We start from the raw sequence: 7,908 nt of genomic DNA, 5'->3' as shown, positions 1-7,908 counted from the left end.
ATAAGATTGCTATGCATCTTATTTTGCTTAGAATGACGGTAGCATTACAATATGATCCATTCACTTAATTTCAAGATAAAAGTGTTCTCCTCGAGTATGCACGTTGCTAAAGTTCATCGTTTTGAAGCACCTCATGATGATCGGGTGTGATAGACTCTACGTTCACATACAACGGGTGTAAGACAGTTTTGCACAAGCAGAATACTTGGGTTAAACTTGACGAGCCTATCATGTACAGACATGGTCTGGGAACACTGGAGACCGAAAGGTCGAACATGAGCCATATAGTAGATATGATCAACATGAAGATGTTCACCATTGAAGACTACTCCATCTCATGTGATGATTGGACATGGTTTAGTTTATATGGATCATGTGTCACTTAGAAAACTTGAAGGATGTTGATTTAAGTGGGAGTTCATTAGTAATTTGATTATTCGAACTAAAAGTTATCATGAACATCGTCAAAATGTCTTTGCAAATTATGTTGTAGATCAATAGCTCCCGATGTAGCTGTTGTGGTTCTAAGTCTGACAATAAGAGTAGGGGTACGTATGAGTAGGCAAGGACCTAGCTACGGCGAGGTTCTACGCACAGGTTTACGAGTTCAGGCCCCTCTCGGAGGTGGTAAAAGCCCTACGTCTGGGTGCCCTGAGGCGGTCGACTGGAATATGGGTGTGTGTTACAAGGGGTGCGAACCCTTGTCCGAGAGGAGGGGGTGGCTTATATATAGTGTGCCAGGACCCCATCCGTCCTCCATTACAGGGGTTCAATGTACATTAAGACAAGGCGTTACTGGTAACGCCAACTATAAGTTGGTATTAATGATCTTTAAGACTATGGAGTGAACGCCTGACCATTTCCATCCTGAGTGACTCTAGGTCTTCTGTACTCCGATTGGTTTCCTGTATGGTCGGATGACTCCATCCAGGTCGAGTGAAATTGGGGTATCCGGTTGAGGTGACTGGTCATTGCACTCGACGGCTTCAGTCAGTACTTCTTGCTATACTTTGAATGTCCTTGACTCTAGGGTAGTGACCTTGGGTAGGGCATATAGGTTAGACTTATGACCCTACCCTAGGTTCATGGCATCGTCATTAGCCCCCGAATGGATTGAGGTCCGAGTGAAAAGAGAGTTGAAGTTGACCTTGACTCGACTCTTATGCTTCATAGGCATTCTTGTTGAGCTCGAGGTTCATGCTAAAACTTCGAATTCATTTCAGTCGCCTTGATCGATTCAAAGGTCGTCGAGTGAACTTATGCCGACAATATTCCAGTGTTGATATGGTGTGAAATCTTCGGTGCGATTGGTTACTGCAGTTCTCGAATCTCACGGGATTCTAAAATTTGAGAAGCGCACGAGGCGGAGCGCACCGTAGTAAATGGGACCGATAGACATGGGCACCTCGATTTCTATGCCAACTTTTTCTCCACGTATCCGGTGCGCGACTGTTGCGGGATTTGACAGGATCGCTCGGCCCACATGTCGGCCACTCGAAAGTAGGCCCAAAAAAGGCGTCGAGGCCGATGCATTTGCACAGTGCGCTCCCATTCTCCTTCTTCTTCTTCCTATGCTTCTCCATCGCGTCCTCTTTTGCCCTCGGCGCCGCCGCTCCTCCCGTGCGTAGCCTGCCACAATGGTGAAGGATAAGACGGTGGCACTGGAGCGCGCAAAGAAAGTGACGATGACAGCGAAGGGCAAGAAAATGAGTCAGGGATCATCGTCGAGGTCAGGGTTGCCGCCTGGTTGGATCTAGGGGGACTGGATCCGATCCATGCTCCGACCAGAGGATCTGGAAGATCTGGCCGCCACGGGCTTGATCGCCGATGGGACTTCGAGGCTGCTGGGGGGGGGGCGAGATAGAGCCTCAGCCGCGGGCGGGCACTACAAAAAAACACTTCCGTGATGATACGTGTTTGTCACAGTAGGTCGCATTTTTTGTCATGCATGTACATCAATGACGATTTTATGACAGAATCAAGATAGTCATACCTGTGCTGTTGTAGAAGTGTTTAATGACATTACCAAAATTATCATCACAGAAGTGTCCACTTCCATGATGATAAATCGCGCGTCACAGAAGTGCTTTCCTCAAGGGTGACCGACACATGGCATCCACCGTAATGAAACACCGTTAAGCTATCGGGTCCGGTTTTGGATTCGATAACCCGTTAACAGCCCCGACCAATGGGGATTTTCCACGTGTAAAATCATCATTGGCTGGAGGAAACACGTGTAGGCTCACCGTTGGGACAGATGTCATCCACTCATTGGACCCAAGACGCCTATGATACATCGACACGTGGCACGGCCCAAAAGAGGCCCGTTCCTGTGAAAAGGCCGCCCCGTTTGACTTGGTCAAAAGGTGGCGGGCCGACCCACGGAAAGCCTGTTAACGGCCTGTTCGCATATAGCCCATTTATAGCCCGCTAACTCATGGCCCATTACGACCTATCCAAATTAGGACCAATAGCGTCATTTGGGCCGTCCAATATGATTCCAACCTGTTTTAATTTCTGGCCCATGTATGGCCCATGACGTCTTTCGGCCCATATGAGGCCCTTTGTAACTCTTGGCCCATTAATGACCCGTTGTGAAACTGGCCCGTAATGAACAGTGTATCACTTTAAACCCATTAACGGACCATTATTCTATTGGGCCGTTTCCAGCCCATGTTATCTTTCAGCCTTCTCAGGGCCCATTTATTCTTGGGCTCATTTCCAGCATTCGGTTACTTACGATCTGCTACTGTCATTTTTTGCTTGTGGGCCAAATTCAGCCCGTGGTTAAGTCGGCCCGTTTGTGTCCCGTTAATATGTTGGGCCATTTTCATGTAAAAAACCCGTTGGGCTATTTTCATAGAGTTATCAAATACGACCTATTAACGGCCCGTTATGGTCCATGAATAGTATGGTCCATGATTGGCGAAATGATTATATGCCTCGTAGAAGGCCCATGGATCCTACGGTCCGTAGAAGGCCCATGGATCGTACGGCCCCTAGAAGGACCATGGATCATACGGCCCATAGAAGGCCCATGGATCGTATGGCCCGTAGAAGGCCCATGGATCCTACGACCTGTAGAAGGACCATGGATCCTACGGCCCGTATAGAAGACCAATGGATCCTACGGCCCGTATAGAAGACCAATGGATCCTACGGCCCGTAGAAGGCCCATGGATCATAGGGCCCGCAGGAGGCCCATGGTTACAACAGTCCGTGTGTTGCCATGATTATTGTGGCCTAGTTACTGAAAATAGGTTATTGTGGCCACTAGAAAACACAGAAAAAGAACTGCGGTGACTACAAGCAAACAACTAAACAAGACAATAAGGAAATAAATAAGCAAGCAATTAACGCTAGCCTATTACCGCTATTACACACATTACATCCACTGGGCGTCAAAGTTCGCCACCGGTGTAAATATAGGGAACAAAGCAGCATATTACATACAGTGGCCGTCAAAATTGGCCACCAGTGCAAATAAACGCGACACCAAAACAAGAGCATAACTAAAACAACTTTAGAAGAGCTCAAGAAACGTTATCCTGGGTATCCACCATGCTAGCAATAAGCTTAGCCAGCTTATTAGCTTTGTCCTGTTTGGCGCTAAAATCCTCCAACGCTTGCTATTACACTAGAAAGTATGCATCTGAATGCTCCAGTGACTTCTGCAGTACTTCTTCTTCTTGTCGCAGCACAACTAATCGATGTCTTTTAGCTTGTAGTTGAGACTCAAGAAACCGAATTGATTCAGACAGTGAGTTTGAATAGCTTGTGCAAGCGGTAGTGGCCAGTAACTCGAACACTAAACCAAGACAAGACTTTGGGGGTTGTCTCACAGTCTTCAAGATAGTCTTCCTTAGCTATTTTATTAGCTTTGTTAGAGACCAACAAGGATGTCTCACTATCTTGAACCTTATCTGCATTACTTCCTTTACCATTGCTTAATAAGGCACTCTTCCCCAATATTCTGTCAGCAATCTAAAAGAAGAAACAAGCAGAAAAATAACAGGTTTAGCATGTACTAGTATATGAAACTCATTTCGGTGAACCAGTTCATTATTAAGGTGGACAGGATTAAACTACCAAGTCTTCTATTGCCAAGTACTAGTACATCATAAAAGCATCAAACAAACATATATCTATGTCCTATGGTCACTGCATTGTCTTGCCAAATCAAAATGGAGACACGGTTCAAATCATATCAGTTCAAGACAAAGCAGAAGTGAAAGAATACAAAGCCTGGGAAACTACACGGCACAACAAGATTTCAGATGGGTACCACGGGTCTACATGTACAACAACACTATTGGCTCTATTGTGATGCTAGTAATGTGCACGATATGAGAAGTCAACTATATACACAATTGAAATTGAAATCAACAGAGCTATTGCTAAGAGCAAACCTGTTAAAGAAACATGTGTGAACATACCTGCTGTGCCATTGGAGTTTCGGTTGGATCCTTCAATTTAAAAATAAGTTTGTTTGAGTAAATACAGTGATACAAGAGCAAAGCAGTATGCATGATAGAAATTATAGTAAAAAAAGGCGCGCCTAAGCAAGTGCTTAAGCGTGCCTAGGCTCTACGCGTTGGCAAAACGCATTGCGCATAACTACGCTTAATCTGTGCATAACTGGCGCATAAGCATGCGCTTTGGTCAGTAAAGCGCAAAGCGGTGGCAAAACGCACAATTAACGCCTAGCGCTTTTTTGAACTATGATAGCAATTGAATCTTAAATTAGAACAATTGTTCTTCAGGTTTAGGCACTTGTTCTACATGAACAGAGTACAGTAAGATGTAAGAATATAGTACTTAAAAATAGAAAATGAGCTCATAGACCTTACCAAATTCTTGGTTCGCGACCAGTACAGAACAAGGCGTTCCCAGTCATCGTCCAGTAAATGTGTCTCAGGAGAACGTAAGGGAATTTGATGAGTTTCTTTGCCAGTGAAGTATCTTTTCTTCAGGTAAGTCCAATACTGCCACCAAGCATTCTTGAAGATAGCATAGGTATTAGCACATGTTACCTCATCCTGAGTTTCCAAATTGGTCCTTCTTTGTAGAGAAAAATGGGAAAATTTGTTGTATTATAACCATCATGGAGGTAGGATGTATGGGACAAAGCAAAGTAATTGCCATGAATAACATTACTTACACATAACTCCTGGACAAACACCTGCAACTGGCATTTTCCTTCATCTTTAGTATAATATTTCCAAGATGGGAAGATACGCACATAGGATTTAACAACATCAAATGCGATAGATGCTAAACTACGACTAGCTGGTTGTGCTTCCTCCATAGGAATAGGCGTACTAACTGGTGGAGTTGGGGTTCACCGTGGTAGTACTGGCCCTTTGGGTACTGGAGCTGCCTTACTAACTGCTCTTGTTTGGGAGCTCTGTGGTGGAGATGGTGCCGTGTCAATAGGAACTGGGTTACTATCTATTGGGGTTGGGGTTAGATTGGGTGAAGCTGGTTCTCTGTCCATCACAGTAGGGGTACAATCTGCGAGAGTTTGGGTTATGTGTGGTAGGGCTGGTTCTCATGCATGTACAACAAGGGTGCTATCTCCACCAAGAGGTAGACTATTTTATTTGAAGACCATGTTTTAGTCCGCTAGATACTTGCATCACCCGCTCCAATTCAAATGGCTGATAAACATGAAACATAGTTGAATGTACAGACACTGTATGAGAGACAGATGCAATAGATAGTGTGGAAAAAAGAGGGCCTGAAATAGTTGACATGTATATTGTTTAACTAAAATGGATAGCATGACATAATTTCACATATATGATGTCTACCTAAACTAGATAGCGTAGCATAACATAATTCAAAGATATGATGAATAACTAAACAGGATCGCATGACATAATTCACCTACATGTTATCTAAGTAATCAGGATCACATCATTTAATGCACATATGTGATTTATATGCTAAACAAAGGGCGTTCAATATGATGACTGAACTAAGAACATGGTGTTGAATATTGTGTATATGATGTCTAAACTATGCAATGCAAGACAACATATGCATGATATGAGAAGTATAACCGCGCCAAGTTAGAGCATACACCTCGGTGGGGGAATAGGATTGGTCATCTGTCTTTGAATCCATCTCTGAGGAGCTATCAAGACCCAACAAGAGATCTGCTTCGACAGGTAGCACTGTCTGCTCTAAAGGCCTTGTTTTCACTCCAGATTTTTCCATCTCCCACCCAAATGGCTGATTCAAAGGAAGAGTAGTTTAATGTACAAACATTCTTGACAAATGGAAATGTAATGAATAAAAGGATGGGCAAGATATCATTCAAATATATGATGCCTGGTTAAACAGGATGGCATTGCACATTTCACATATATTATGGCTGGCTAAAAGACATGAAACTCCATAATTCCCATATATGATATAGAAACTAAACATGTGGCATTACAGAACATGTCTAAACTAAGCAAATGACATATATGATGTCAAAAGTAGGCACTGCAAGGCAACATATGCATGATATGACTAACATCATCATGCCAAGGTAGAGCAAACACCTTGGGGGGTAAATAGGAGTGGTCAGCTGCGTCTGAATCCGCCTTAGAACAGATATCTTCCTCTGGATTACAATCTGGAGAGGGAGGGGGTGGGGGTGGGAGGGTTTGCCATTGAACCACCATGGAGCGATGTCTACATGACATTGTATTGCCGCGCGAAACTCTTCTCTTTTTCTCTACATGTTCAGCATGACTGTGTACAATATCTGACATGCATACGAAAAAAATATGGTGAGATTATGTAAGGAGAGCATGCAGAAATTTAGAGTGATGGTAACAACTAGTGGATGGATCCAAAAATAATGATAGCAGGCTAATGATTGCTTTAATTTAATAAAAAGACAGATGATGATTGCTTTACTATTTGTTTCCCACCCAAGATGAACAACATAGGCATACCCTAGGTGAACCAGATATTAGACAGAGATACTATTCATTGCTACCTCGATATGTGCCCCACAACTAATTTAGAACTCAAGTTTGAACATTAATTTGGACCTGACTTGGAGTCCAAGAGGTGAACATGACGATAAAGTAGCAGGTAATTTTAAGCAATGCATAACATAAGCGTAAACAACAGAGTGCAACCTCTCTTGTGGACCCGTGTACTCCTCTGGTTCGTCTGCCGAGTCGATGACGGCAGGGAAGGAGATCTGAGGCGGAGAAAGATGGTCATGAGTCTTGATGTCTGGGTTGGTGGATGCTTCTATTGATGGAGCAGCTCAGGTGAGGTGGACGACGTCGCGGCAGGAGCAGTACAAACCACACAAATTCCCCTTCTACACCTACCTGTAATTGAAGTAATTCTGCAAGGGCTCATTTGGCTTGCATGATTCTAAAAACGCAGGGATAGGAAAAACATTGGAATAGGATAGGAATGCACATGGTAAACAAAGAATTTGTAAACACATGATTTCTGTCAACTTGGGTGTTTGGTTCACGGGAATTGGAAGAGCAGAGGAATGCAAAGAAACATGGCCAAAATAAAGTGAAACCATATGAAAGCGTGTATAGTTAGAAAGTTATTCTGCCACTAATGCACTTGGTCTTGTTTTCATGCATAGGATTTCGAAAAGTAGGTCCAGGTGGATGTTTTGCTCCATTCCTTTCAACAAAATGCATGAATAATTGAATAGTAGAGTGCCATAGGAAAATTCCCTATTGCTATGTTTTTCAGTTGAACCAAAATAGCCCTAATGGATCGACATGAATGTATAGTAATAAGTAATGCAACAAGTGTACAACCTCTTTTCCGTAGCCGCGTCGACCTCAGCATCATTGGGTTGGTCGCTGAAGTAGTAGAGGCAGAGGTGGCTGTCGGAGGTGTGGAGGAAGATTTGAGGAATCTGTAGAC

This window comes from Triticum aestivum, chromosome 7B (assembly GCF_018294505.1).
Source record: "Triticum aestivum cultivar Chinese Spring chromosome 7B, IWGSC CS RefSeq v2.1, whole genome shotgun sequence".
Classification (NCBI taxonomy): domain Eukaryota; kingdom Viridiplantae; phylum Streptophyta; class Magnoliopsida; order Poales; family Poaceae; genus Triticum; species Triticum aestivum.
This window is presented reverse-complemented; position numbering follows the sequence as displayed.